This window comes from Chlamydotis macqueenii, chromosome 22 (genome assembly GCF_036417535.1).
Source record: "Chlamydotis macqueenii isolate bChlMac1 chromosome 22, bChlMac1.mat, whole genome shotgun sequence".
Lineage (NCBI taxonomy): Eukaryota > Metazoa > Chordata > Aves > Otidiformes > Otididae > Chlamydotis > Chlamydotis macqueenii.
The window spans coordinates 2,345,886-2,360,675 of NC_141577.1; positions in this window are offsets into that span (position 1 = coordinate 2,345,886).

Here is a 14,790-nt window from a genome sequence, read left to right on the forward strand (position 1 = left end):
TGACAAGTGCCAAAAACTACTGTCTTGTATGTGCACTTTTGACTGGGATTTTAGGTTTAATGTGTTTAACTCAGCGATACAGGAATGTATTTCTAGAGGCAATAAAATGAGTACCTTAAACCTGAACCTTTCACTGAGTAGAACCCAGGAAATACTGCAGAGGAGCTACCTCTCAGATGTAAAAATAATGTGAGGGCAAGACAGAACTGGCTCTGAAGTGCCTGGCGTTATTGGAGAAGCCCAAGTTTGAATCTAAATTTAGATCTTCCTTTTGGGCCTATTCAGAATAGGCCATCATTTTAATGTTACTACCTGAAAAAGACCTCAGCTTATATGAATGGGGTTCTTGTTGTGTGATAAGTAGAGAAACTTTGGAGAAAGGATTGTTGGAGCACATGTTTGGCAAGTGATGCATCTCCTTTGTCTTCTACTGGCTCCGTCAACATGAGATGAGAGGGTATACACTGCAACAAGGTCATTTGTGCTGTTAAAACAGTAGTGTTGGCAGTAGCACTTCAGAATTTTAAGAATTGCTGTGGTTCCTGCAGTTCACACAGCAGCCTTGGCTTAAAGCATTACTCTGGGCTATTAAACTTTCTTTTGAAGTGCTGAAAAGCATTTGAGCCTTGAAAAGATTTGAGTGCTTCAGATTCCTCAGTGTTTGGTGCAGTGTCTCTGTAATACTCCCAGCTCAATGCGTGGGGACAAAGCAGATGCACCAAAGGTAAGATGCTTCTGATGTTGTTTTTGCATGGTGAGATGAATAAAATGGACAGGAAGGGTGCATAGCTTTGCCCTTTTAGCATGAGGAACTGGTATGAACTAGGCTTCACAGGAGCTCCCCATCATCTGGATATGTTATGTTCCTGGGATACAGTCTGATGGGGAAGGGTCTCTGAGCTTCTGAGTCTCCTCTAAAGTGCCAGCTGTGGTGTCATGGCAAAGGCAGATGTCATCGCACGCAATGCGCCTGTGTCCCAAGGCTGAGGCTGCACTGACTGCTTGCGCACCTTCTGCCAGTGGTACGGGCAGGGGAGGAGGGGATCACCAGGCCACGCAGTCCTGTTTCTTCTGGAAAACCAAGCCTCTGGTTCACTTTCTTCTTCAAATAACCGTCCATAGTCAGAGTGGCACCTCTTTCCATACAACTGGTGACTCTGAAGTCACTTTGTCTAAATGTTAGGTAGCTCGCAGCTAAAATACGCTTTTGGAAATATTTGTAATTTGAGCTCATAAAGATCAAGTATCTGATACTTCATTGCAAAAACCAGAAGAGACACATATGCCAACTAAGTCATATCACCTGGTAATACTTTTCCCCCCCTGCTATTTGTGTGGATTCTTTCATTCATAATATCTTTGTGACAGTTGCTTGTCTTTGGGTAACAAACTGAATAATCATCATAAATGCGGTGCAGTCAAAATACACCTTGGATTTAGGTAAGTGTCCATGAGTGATTTTTCTTCTGAAGCTAAATTCATTATGCGTAAGAAAAAGAAAGCTTGATCAAAACTGTTGAAGACTGCATGCTAGCTTTCTGCCAAGGATAGAAATGCCACGCGTAGTCTGTGCCACAGACTGTGGAGTTTGTTTGGCAGGGAGTTTGTAGCATATCTTCAGTTCTTTTTAAAATAAGTTTCAAAACAGTCTGCAATGAATGCATGATGTTGGAGGGAAGCACGCTGGGTGTCTAAAGGGAGCAGGAGAGGGAGGTTGGTGCGTTATGGAGCTCTGCTGATAATCTTGGCAGGGGCCGCTTGCACCTGACACCTCGCTAAGCAGCTCCATTATGTGGGAGATGACAGGTCTGGGAGTAGGAGGAGTAAAAGCTTGACAAACTGTTGCTACAACAACTTACCTTTGCACAAGAGATTTGCCATAACAATAAACAAGTGGGATTTGGGGACTGGTGTTCCTCGGGAATAGTCTCAGACTGGCGGGTGTTTACTGCCAAGACTTTGGGGAGCGTGAGGGATAGCAGGTTTCCCTTGGTCTCATGTAGCCACTGGAGAGATGACATTGCTGAGGAGCAAACTTAAAAAGCCAAAATTTGGGCTGTCTGGAGCAGACAGAGAGTGCATACAGTCATTGCCAGCACCTCAACCCTAACTCCTGCTGTTAACGCTTGGGACCAGACTGTCTGCATCTTGCCATCTAAGCTCCTGTATGTGCATCTTCATCAGGTTCCACACTACTTTTTCTTCATAGTGTCTCTTTTGTTCAGAGTTTCTAATATGAGGAGAACACATGCCCTCACCCCAACCCTGTTCTAGGTGCTGGGACCTAGCAAAAATTGTTCTGTGTACTCTCTTGGGGTTTAGGGGCTTCTACTCTGTGACTGGAAAATTGGGAAAAGCCTGTTGAGCCACCCAGCCTGTGCAGCTGAGAAGTCTGAGTTAGGAAACAATGCCTCGATAGGTGTTTAACCAAACTCCAGTGTTCCCAGGTAGAACTGAAAAGCTGCTCAGTGGAACTAATTATGCTTGTTAGGTCTGACAAAGTCACTTTTACAATGCTGAACAAATACCAGGGAGACTTTAATTTCTTCCACAATTATTTGTTTGTTATACTTGAAAACTTAATCCAGATTTGTTTATACCAAAGGAGCTCAAGTATGGCAAGAACACTAGCAGTAGTCAGAAAAACAGCAGCAGGTTCAGCTGAGGAAGCTTCACTCTGACATCCTTCAGGCTTTGTAGGGGCTGGATGCAAACCCCTTGGTAGATGGTATTCTTTGCAGTAGGACTTTCCTATTCCTATTTCCTCAGGGTTGTTTCCAGCATCTTGGTTTACTGCAAATTCCTAGTTGCAGTGGGAAGCCCAAACTGATTACTTCAATGAATTGAAACTGATTCTGAAAGAAAAGAAGTATTACTGAAGATTTCAGAACTATTTTTCTCTTTATTGAAACTACCCGAGGCCTGCAAACAGATACGTTTGAGAGGAGGAGTGTTTTCTGTCATATCCGTCTCAACAACCTCCTGTTGAGCTTTTTTTGTGATTTGCAAGCTGTAGTGAGCTTAAAAACTTTGCAGCGGTTGCATGCAAATCCATCCTCCGCACTTCTCCCAGGACTTATCGAAATAGCAGAGGAATTGTCACACATCACGGAGTGGCAGAGATGATCATCAGCGTTGATGTTCTGAGGGAGAAATGTGAAGTGGGAATTCAGGAAGCCCTTTAAAAAGTTTGGATGTTGGTTTTACTCTTCTTTCAGTCTCCCCACACAGAACTTCCCACCTTTCTTGCATATTTAATTTGAAAATCAGCAATCTATAGAAGGAGCAGTTGGCTCTGCAGAAAGAAGTTGACAGGTGACTGTGGAAAGGACGGATTCCACAGCTGGCGTCAGCTGGTATCAGTGGTGTTGTGATAACTTAAGCCACAACTGTGCAATGCATTAAGGGTCAGAGAGGACCTTAACTTGTGGTATCAAAAAGAGTATCCATTCAGGGAAAGGAAAAGTAGTGAGAAGATACAGACATCACTGTTTTTCCTCAGGTTCTGTGTCACGTGAGGCAGTTGTGCCGCTTCTGAGCGCAGAGGGCGATTCTGCTGGTGTTCACAGCCCAGCTAGCTCGTTGCGATGGCTTCATTTGCTTCCTCCTACACTCGTGCAGTATGGGTAGGATGCCCTGAGGAGGAAAACACAAGATGAAAAACACATGAAAAATTCAAGGAATTTTTTATTAATAATAATAAAAAACCCCATGTTTACACTGTTATTGGAACCAAACCATTGCATCAGCTCAACTATGTGAGGAAAAGGTGGAAATGCAGTGGTTCTATGTTGGATATTAAATTCAAGTCCCTCTCCAAAGCAGTGCCTGTAGTGCAGTGGAAGAGAAGGGAGTGGTGCGGTGTCTTAGAGCCTTGGGACTCCATACGTTGGGTACGAGAGCCTCTTACTATGCGTAAAGTACAGCACCTGGCACGGTGGCTCTGCTTCTGCGAGCTCCAGCAATAACCTTCTGCTCTGAAGTGGGTGATCTGGCCCTCGAGGAGGTGAGACACGAAGCAGGCTGTGTGCCCTTAGCAGCAGCCCTTTCTGCTTGATGCTGAGCCTGAGTCTGTCTTGCTCTTCAGGCCTTTCTAGATTACAAAGGTTTGTAGCACTTTCTTGTTATTGCTGGCCCTCTCTGGACTCCAGCGTAGACAAGTCATTGCCTGCTGCAGGCAGTGTCATTGGAAGTTGCAGAGGCTGTAATAAGTCTGAGTGCCTCAAGCTTAACAGGCATCTGGGATCCTAGAGCTGCTCGTGCCGTTGGGCCTGTGCTTTCCTTCTTAGCTACCAGACAGTGGTTTTTCTGTGTAGACTGAGCCTTTGAACCTCATTCTTATGTCCTCTCCCACTTCCATTTTTCCTATTTGTAAAAGAAATGCAAGGCTGAGGCGAAGACAAGGAAACACCCAGTTCAAAATGTTATTGTTGGCACTGCTGAGCATCAGTGCCAAAGGCAAATCCATGGCTAGGGACTGCTTGAAATAGTTTCCTGTCTGGTATAAAACAGAGTGATGTGTAACTTGGACTCCTGATGTGAAGGGCTGAGGAGATTACAAGGTGAGCAGAGTACCGTGAAGGTGCTTATAAGTCTGTCCTCACAGTATTCGGATGCTTTCTGTCCAACCATACAAAGCAAATATTTGCCTCCCCTGAACATGAGACGTCTTATCTGTGGTGGAGGGAATTTCTTTGCTAAATTGTGCAAGATGTGGAAGGTCAGAGCATCCGGACGTTTGCCCCTGAAATGGAGTGATGGGCAAAGGTTGCCACAAAATCCACAGGAGTTCCTTTGCTTTGGTGTGGGAATTCATGTTCTGCAAGGAGCCAGGTCTCCTGCTTGTAAATCAGTTCAGCTTGTAATATCTGTCAAGTGTTTGGGGACACCTGGGTATCTGATGCTGTATAAATGTCAGTTGTTATTACAGTTTCTTGCTCGGGTTATTGATTTCTCCCTTGCCGTTCTCACTGGGATGGAATTATTTGGAGGTCTTTGGTAGATCAGCTCTTCCTCCTCCAGTTTGTCATGCATGTGGCGTACTTTGAACCCCCTTCCCCTGAACTACAGTGTAGTTAGCATGTCTCCTAACCAGATACAGCTTTCTTTGCTGTAGCTTTTAGCATCCCTTCAGCCAAGGAGGTTAAACAACGCCCAGCTCCTGAGTACGTACTCTCTGGGGCACAGAATATCTCCTGTGATCCTCGTGGACTTTGTATTCTGCTTCTCCTCCAGTGCACGCATCCACACCCGCTTACCCTTTATCCTATAAATTCTGCTCTTATTTGAATGAAAATACGTTCAGCTCTGTTATTTTAGTCTGAAGGACAAAGTTATCATTCTGTCTCCTAGCAAATGTGCTGCCCTAACCTTTGAAAGATCAGCTGTGAATATGAACCTCTGACAGGATCTGATTCCCTGGAGTCCCCGCAGCGTTTTGGTTTAGCACTCTAAGCTGCTTCAGTTGGGGAAAAAGAAGCTATTCTCTCCTTCCCCTCCCAACTCCAGAAAGTCTTCCCTGCCCCCTTTTCCCTACTTGCCATCGTATCAAGAAACTTTCTTCACTGCTCTAGAAAATCTTGAGCTTTTAAGGGCAAAGAGGCCCAGTTTTGATTATTTAGGTAGGACTTATGAAAGCACGGATACGCAAGTCTTAGCTTTCCCAAGTCAGCTGCACCAAAGGCAGAAAGACACTGGACTTGCTGGGCAGAGACGAATGTCCCTAAGCTGGCAGTGCAGCTGTCACACCCCTGTTCAGGGACATGTGCTTTCTGAACCTCTTTGGCGCTTCGAAAGCCTTTTGTGACTTTCCCAAGTCACATGGGTGCTTCCAGGTGCCACTAATGTGGCACAAGTGCCGCTAGCCAGAGGAGCGCTTGGTCTGTTCTCTGCTAGCCGTGCTAATAAAACTTCTTTTAATTGATGCAGCGAGTGCGTGTTTTGAGCCACCCATAAGCAGGTCTGATGTTAGTAGTGTCACTAGCTGTAGCAAGGAGTAGATACTCAGCTGGTGTAAGTTGTCCGTATGTAGTAGCAGGGGATGTTGATTTATAGATCTGAAAGTCTGGCTTGCTTGTCTTTTCATTTAGTAGCAGATATTTGCCTGGCAGCCCTCCTTGGATAAGCACGTTGTTACACCGGGTGCTTTGGAAACACTGTGCAAGAGAGACTTCAGATCCCGAAAACTTGCAGTCTGCGACACAATTAGAGGTGACTGCTGCTTGAATCTCGTCTGCTAACGGTTGCTCTGCTGACACGGAGTGCAGCTTGGCTAATTGCCCTGAGTATCACCCAGGTAAATCTTAGAATCAGCTTCCAAACGCTAATCTGCTAGCTGTGCTTGAGCTAGCTAATTTAGAGCCTCTGTGGTACATCACCTCCAGCTGCAGCTGTGTTGTGTGGTGCCGTGTAGGTCTGACCAGTTGTGCTCAGAATCATAAATACGGTTATATGACCTGACCAGGACACAGAGCAGGTCGGTGTCAGAGGCAGGAGCAGAAATAACATTTCACGGCTCTTAGGCAAGCGTCCTACCTGCTGCATCTGGACTTCATCTGCGCTTCCTGGCAGAGCGTTACCAACGCAGAATGGTTCTAGCAGAGCAGAAAGGGCATGTGGTTCCTCTGTGCTTGGCAGGGAACTTAATACAAATGCAGGGAGGACAGGAGAGAGGAGTTGTGTTCACCTAAATGTGAATGAGACTTTTATGGGTTTCTTTCCCTTTTTTTGTGTGCACTGGGAGCAAGGGGCCATAAATTGGAGGATTTTTATATCTTGCGCAAAAGCTGACATTGCTAAAATATGACATTATCACAAGCTGCCATAAATGAGCTCTTCGGAGAGACACAGCTGGACTCCATGTATGCGGAAGCAAAGTGAATACTGGAAGCCATCAGCTGGTACTAGAAGAACTGTAGGAAAGTCAGTAAGTTATTAGCGCTAGTTTCTGGATTATCTGGTTTGCTGAAGAGATTCCCTCCTCCCTGCTCAAGTAAACAGTGTTTTTGTTGTGCAGAGCCACTGTGTCTTCCCCTTTTAGGCTCCCTGCTCGAAGTCCTGGTGTCTGAACAGAGTAAGAACAGGTCAAAGAAATGCCAAAGGGCTTTTGGTATTGTTCTAGAGGATTCTTTTACTTATGCTGATGCTATACTCAGTTTTAAGAATGGGTGGTGCTGACCACAGGAATGCTCTGGTGTGCTCATGTGGGTGTCTTGAGAGGGTTCTAGGAGATGGTGTCCAATGCAAGGGAAAATGCAGCCTCATCCTCTTAGTCTTCATTTCATCTATGATTTAGATCGCAATCCACAGATGTTCGTTCTGGCTTGGGACTGTTCAAGCACCACTTCTGACAGAGCTGTTTGATAAGGGTTCTCGGCATCCAAATGTATTTTGCAAGATGGTGGTGAGAAATAGTTGAAGGAAGTGAGCCACCTCCGAAATAAATATCCAAGGCACATCCCTGTGTGTTTAGAACATGAGGAGAAAGCATGTGTTCTGGTGGTGAAGTAGCAGGGAGGAATGCAACATTTGTTGTCTTTTTGGGGTGGAGAAGTCCCTGCATTTAATTGTGTTGGGGGGGTACCAGGTATGCAAAGAAGAAAAACTGTTTGACTATTCAGACATGAGAGAGGAAAGGTGCAGTCCCATGCTTCCCAGAGCTTTCTAAACACTTTGTGTAGGTGTTATGGCCACCTAGAAAACTTCTGGAAGCTGTACAAGGGTCATAGATAAGAAAAGAGGAGCTTGGTGCTTGGATACTGAGGGGAATTCTCCTTCGCTTCCGTCCTCCTTCACATACACTAAATTAATTTACTGACTTGATGGACCGTCATATCTCTATCACTAGGAAATGAGAATGTATACAGCTTTTTATATACGTATTTCTTGCATCATTAAACTATTCTCCCTATGAATAAGTTCCAAGATGCAACTTGCAATGTTTTAAGGTGTAGCTTTCTGTAATAAAATATAGATGTATTTCTGCACTCGGCAATTCCTTAGTATGCAACCCAGTAAAAAAAAATGTAGGCTTATTAATTACAGTGTTAATAAATGAGGGCCCATATCTAACACTCTTCCTTTGTCAGAGCCTTTGTGGTGGGATGGGATCACATGTTGCTCAGAACCCTTTGCCCTAGTTTGTGGGTAAATGTGGCTTGTGGAAATTAATGAGGCTTACAGGCTCATTATGACTGCATGATGGAGGGGGTTTGTCCAAAGGCTGAGAGTGTTTGTAGGAGCTGCGCTGCTGCATTCTCCATTGCTTTGAAACCTGTTAATGATTGTGGCCAAACTTAGTAAAGGGGCTCTGGTCTCAGAGCCCTTACATTTTTACAGATGTTTTGAAAAGGAACAATTCTCAGCTGGGTGTTTCACCTCCAAGCCAGTGCCTCCCACTTTGAAAATTGTGGCCAGGCTGTCTCCCATGCTGCTGGAGTGTGCTTCCAAAGATTCCATCTTCCCTTCTCCCCACCCTGCTACCAGCAGATGAAAAGAGGGCACAGGAGGTTGGAGAGAAAAATCTCTTTAACAAAATTTGTTTAAACTTTTAGCACCTCTGCTGCTGTTCCTCTGTACTGAGTACACATGATGGGTGTAATTTATGTCCTGAAATTACAATCCATATGAATTAGTCTGGCACAAATACATCATTTCCTAATAGTATAGACAAGATGCTTCAAGGAGTGATGATAAGAACAGCCCTTTCCTATATGTTCTGCTTTACCTGCTGAGTAATTATCTAATAATTTTCTTGTAATTATGTAAAAGGATTTTTATTCCCCCTTCCCCTCCACCCCTGTGATGCAACGAGTGCTGTTTGGAAGCTGTGATGTAAAACAAGGCCCAGAAATAACAGCAGAGATTGACTTCTGTGCTGACACAAATGTGTACTCCATGGAGAGTACTCTGCCCAAGACTGGGCTTTAAGGGAGTGTCCAGGTAGGGAAATCGGTGGTGTCAGCTGGTGTGGTTTGTGGTAGCTTCCTTCTCTTTTGTTTCAGGAATGAAAAACTTTTCATTTATTTTAGGATGAGATCTTAAATGTGAGTAGTTACTATGGGACAACTAATGTTCCTCATGCTCGTACATCTTGCTTCAGTTATGGTAGCTTGTGCTACCCACCCATACCTTAAATAGATTACTTTCAGCTTCTTTGCTATGTGGTTTATTTGCAATCAAAAGTCTTTATCAAGCCTTCTTACTCCCCTGTGTTTTGTACAGCACCAAGTCCAGGGGTTCACTGAAAGATTTGGGCTTCTAGGTTCTTCTGCAGTATTAATTATTGAGTTGCTAATTAGTAGGAAAAGCCTGAGCTATAGATTTTTCTCTCTGTTCCCCTTCCCTGGTTTGCTGACTTACCTGTTCAGTTCTGAGGTGCTCAGTGACAAGAGATGTCTGTCACTGACCCCTGTGTAGGACCTTGCATAATCCTGTTGCCTGGTGTTACCATAGCAATAAGTAATGATTAAGAAACCTGCTTTGAATTCTGTTTAATAGTGTGGAGTCCTTGCAGAGCTAATGATCAGAAGGGTCTGGATGAGCACACTGATGCTTGAATTGTTTTCTTTGCTCCCAGCACATTGGGTGCCAAAATCCAGCCAGAAACCTTGGAGGAGCTGTTAGGAAGTCTGTGCTGCTCCCGGCCAGCTGTACCTACTGTTTGCTTTGTTTGGGGTGTGTGTTTATTGGCGTTTTTAAAGTGCTTCAGAGATGCTCAGTGGGACAGGCACAGCTCTTCCATCCATAAATGAAATGGAGCTCCTTGTCCCAGGGACGTGACTCAGTCCAGGGCCTCTGGAAGCAGTAGTTGTGTACGGTTAAGGTGGTGCTTAAATGCTTTCCAGTACTGGAGCCTCCTTGTACTGGAATGCTAATTAGAGATAAATTGCAATATTTTACCTGAAGCCTAGTTTCTTTGTTTAGTGGCTATTACACGTAAATTTTCAGGAGCTTTCTTACTCCATTTCTCCTTTATTCATAGCTGTTGTATGGCAGGGAGCTGCGGTCATACTGATGCATTTTGTATTATGCAGCAAATTTATTACTTCCCCAAGACATAATAAACATTATCCAAACCCTATCCAGCTTGTGGGCAGGGGAGGAAACAGTTCACAAAAGCATGAGGGTCTGCAAAGAAAAGGGGGGAAAGCAGCTCACAGAGAGATTTTTCATGAATTGTTTAACCTTGTGGCCTTATAGCAATAGTGGAGTGAGAAATTACTTCTTTTCTCCTGCACTCCATGGTGCAGTGACCTTGCTGGATAATTACCTTCAGGTCGTTGCCGCAGCCACCTCCAGTACAGTAAGGGAGAAAAGAAAACCTCATGCATGTCAGATGCTGCTTTGGTGGCAGGTGTCATTGTACTGAGACACAAAGCCTGAGCACTGAAATCATGTCAGAATAACCTGTTGACACCATTCATAAAACCTCATAAATAGGCAGAACAAGGTGATCAGTTCGCTCTGTCCTTACCCAGGCAAAACTCCCCTTTGCTTTAGTATTCGTAATTTGTTGTTGAGAGCTCATTGCTGTCCTTGGATGCGAGCGTCCCGTTTCCACGGCCCGGCGTGCACCGGCAGCCACAGCCTTACATTCTGCCTTGCGGACACAGGGGAAACTGAGAGCTGGGGGCACAGCAGGGTTTTTCCAAAGCTGGAGAGAAGGTGCAGAGCAGAACCTGGGGTGTGAGGTTGTGATGATGTGATCTGAAGTGATGTGAGTTTGTCAGGGCAGTAATGAATTGAATTCCCCTGTTTAGACTGCTCACTGCTGCTCTTGCTCAGGACTACTGACTCAATGAATTTGGTGTTTTCATAGCAGTTTTGCAGGGCTCATTCCATTCAAAGTGATGGTGAAGAAAAGCCTGTTTGAGAGGTGTTGCTGGCCAACACTTATTTCTTTAATTTAGTTTGATTTTATGAAAGACAAGGGCCTTACTGCAAGGCACCAGGCAACTTTGTGCGATAGAAATATAAAATCCATAACAACAACAAAAAGCAGTCAACCTATCAAGTAAGGTATGTTAACTTAGCTAACCACTATGAAGCCTCTCAATGACACAAAATTAATAAGAAGAAAATATATTGTGCGATGAGTTGCCCTTCCTACGTGAACGCATTTACAACCCCAGAATGAGCTGTGTATCTCTTGGCTGTGTGGGTTCCGAACTGAGATTTGAACTCCTAGATACTATTAGCATGCAAATCCAAAATAGTGGGAATAATAATAAATATGATCTTAACCTTCTGAACTACAGTAACAATACTGTAGCCAAAAAGGGATGGTCATGCAAGAAAGATAGCAGCTTAGCTTCTGGAGGTGAAGATTAGTGAACAGAAAAATATGCTTGGCCAGCCTGGATGCTTGTGGATTGTTATAAGCGACGTGAACTCCTCTTGTTGCTGTACCCCACTGATACTCTATGCAAATGCTTCAGCACCAAAACAGGTGTGGGGAAAAAACATTTTGTATTGTGAGACTGATTAACCCTAACGGTGCTGTCAGAAAGGTTTAATTTTAATGACACTGCTGGTAAGTTGGCGTTCTCTGGGCTCTTTATTTCTGTGATGTTGTTTACAGTTGTAATTAGAAAAGGTGAGCACTTCAGCTAATAATTTGTTTCATGATGTGTCAAAGTCTCTAGTACAACAAGGATGAATTATACTCCTCTAATAGTTGTGAATTACTGGTGAAATCACTTTCGTCTGACTTATTGAACTGAATGTCAGGGTCAGCCTTCTGGTTTCTCCACTGATGTGGTGAGTGGAGAACTGTCTTTCTGAAACCTTCCTTGAAGTGCTGGATTCTTCCAAACCTTGTTGCTGATCATTCTCATGAGGGATGAAGGGAAATAATGTAAAAGATGCTCCGTATTGCACGTTCAAGAGATGAGAACTACTAAGAGCTTATTGTATTTGTCTGTTGCTTTCAGATGGGGCTGCCAGACTGAGCTGGCTCCAGCCAGGATCTTCCCATCAACTTTACACCATTATCTTGGGTTTCTAATGACATCATGTCCATTCCATCGCTCCTGATGGTCCACTTTAGCCAAGAATGAGGATTATCACTCTTATTGTATTACTGATGACAGCATGAGATTTTTCAACCACCTGAAAACACTATTTAGCTGATCACTTTGTGAGCTATTGGGTTATTGTGAATTATGGAGTTCTCTCCTTCTATTCCCAGCAGATAAAAATGCATTTCCTTGCACCTAATCTCAATATAAAAATGACATCCTGTCTCCATCTGTAATGTGTGATGCGATGTAAGTGTGAACTGACATGGAAGATGCTCGGTGAGAACGAATGACAGGTTTTGGTTCTGATTCTTTCCTCTTTGGGGACCTGAAGTGAACACAGTCAAAACTTGCCAGTGAATTTAATGGGCCCAGTTATAGAGGCTTTTATAGAGGAGCTGAATTCCTGGAGTCACTTGTGAAATATTGGTTTGAGAACATCAATACTAGCTCTTCAAACAGAGTATCAGCCCCAGGTGACAGCCCAATAGAGAGGCATAATCCTTTTTCATCGGGCTGAGGTGCAATTGCACTTAATTGTTTGCAAGGGTGTAAAACCTACCTGCAGTGCGTGTGGTGCTTAATGCCAGTGTACTGGGAATTTTTCAAATACCTCTACAATCATCTCGTGCTTTGTTGTCTTATCATCAGTATTTAATATCAGGACTGGCAAATAAGGAGCTTGCTCTCTCCTCTTCCCCTTGTTTGTTGCCACGCTTGGATTAAAGTGGGTTTTTTAAAATAAATAAAAATTTAAATTGCATTTTATTTTCCTACCAGCTGCTAACTCTCCGAGACAGATTGGGAGATCAATTATCACAGCAGTGAATGAATCTAATTTTTCAATATAATTTACGGTAATTCCATATTCTCTGCCCAAGAAGCAAATAGCGCTGGCTTTTTTCCAAAAGTGAGCTTGAAAAGAACAACAGAAGCCACCACACAAAACCAGCAACATCACTAAGACAACAGCAAGGACTCCTGGTTTTCCAGGAGTTGGAATACTGTGCCGAAGGTAGGAGTGCAGTACTTGTTGTGTGCTCTCAGAATAAACTTCTGTGGCAAATTCTGAAATTGGTTTTGGGGAGGGAGATAACCACAGTTGAATTCTGAATGTTTCTATCTGACTTTTTTTATGGAGGATTATGGCTTTTGGGATTTTGTCAGGGCTCTGCCCAGCTTCTGCTCAGTGCAACAAGAACTCTTTGGACTTCATTGAGCTCTGAGCTGTAGTCCAGATGTTGGATTCATCACTGTCTGTTGCCACTTTTGTCTCTTAAACATCCAAAATACAGGGCACATTCTGCGTCCGCTACCACTGGATACGGCTGCTGCAGGGAATAGAGTCTTCAGTGTGGGGCCTACACTCTGGAACGTGGGAATTTGGGAATTACATGAGGGAGGCTGCCCTCGAAGTATAAGCAGTGGTCAAGAGGCAGGTTGGCAAATCTGGCAGCTCATCTGGTTCCAGGATGCCAGATCTTTCCTGTGAACCACTTCAGTTCTTGGTTCCTGTGGAGGTCACTTAGCGTTTGTGTGGAGTCCCACCCAGATCGATAGAGCCCAGCACAGCGTGGGAATCTCCCGTGCTTGTGGCTGTAGAACAGGTCTCCATCTGCACGTTTCTGGCCAGATCCTAGGGTGCTGCCTTCCAAGCAGGCCTGGTGTGACTGCCACAGGGTGCTGACAGGGGTTTTTAGCCCCTTCTAGGGGCAGTTCCTGGAAATTCATGGGGAAAAAAAAAAAAAAATTTAACTTACCCAAACTGTATTTTACTAGTAGGGCTTCTTGGACATTAGTCAGGACAGTGCCGTTTGGCAGGGGAGGCCAACACCATAAGCAGTATCTGAGCCCTTATGTCATTTGCTGAGAAGTATGTTGTTCAGTGTGCGCTTGAAATGGGTTTAAATAATTAAAATAAATGGCATGCATAAGTTAGATGGAAGCAGGGGGGGACCAAAAGAGGCTGCAACACTTTTTCTCTTCATTTAAAAGCTCAGTAACTAAATCTCACTTTAGATCTACCAGGAATACAAATAGTGCAATTAATTGGCAGTAATTTAGAAGTCCTCCATTTCAAAAGCCTCAGGACATACAGATGAGAAACAATGAATCTCTGAATGTCACTAATGGTTCTGCACATGGCCTAAGATGCAAACAAGGGGGAAAGGATTTTGCTTACTCTTCCCGTGTTATTTATGGCTTGGCTTCACACAGTGACAGCACATTATTGTATGCTGCATTAAAAATTCCTTCCCAAAGCTGATGGGGTGGATTGCCCGCTTTCCATTAATGCACAAAACAAGAGATGATCGTATCTTTTCAGTGCAAAGTGGACCCTGAACCTGGTAACTATTTAAGCTGTAGCACAAACATTGAAGCTCTTGGAGAACGCAGTAGCATGGAAGAGGTCACTTGCCAGGTCACAGATTTTTTTCCTTTTTGCTTGTTCACTGAATAACTGCAATTTCTATCTTTTTTTTTCTTTTGTTTGTGCAATCGCCATTGTCCTTTGCAGTGCCTATGATTTCCCATATTAGAATTGAGACCTCTGCTCTCCAAATTACGAGTTCCTCTAAAGCAAATGCCCCACCCCACGTTTTTGTGCAGTTCTGGGGATGTGCTGTTTCGGTTCTGTGACGGATGGAAGGAGCAATACCTCTTGACTCCACACTCCTCTTTCTGCAGAGGTAGGAAATGCTTTTGGACGTACACGGATCGCGCAATGCATAACAAGATATACAGAAAAATATTTCAGTAGCCAAACTTC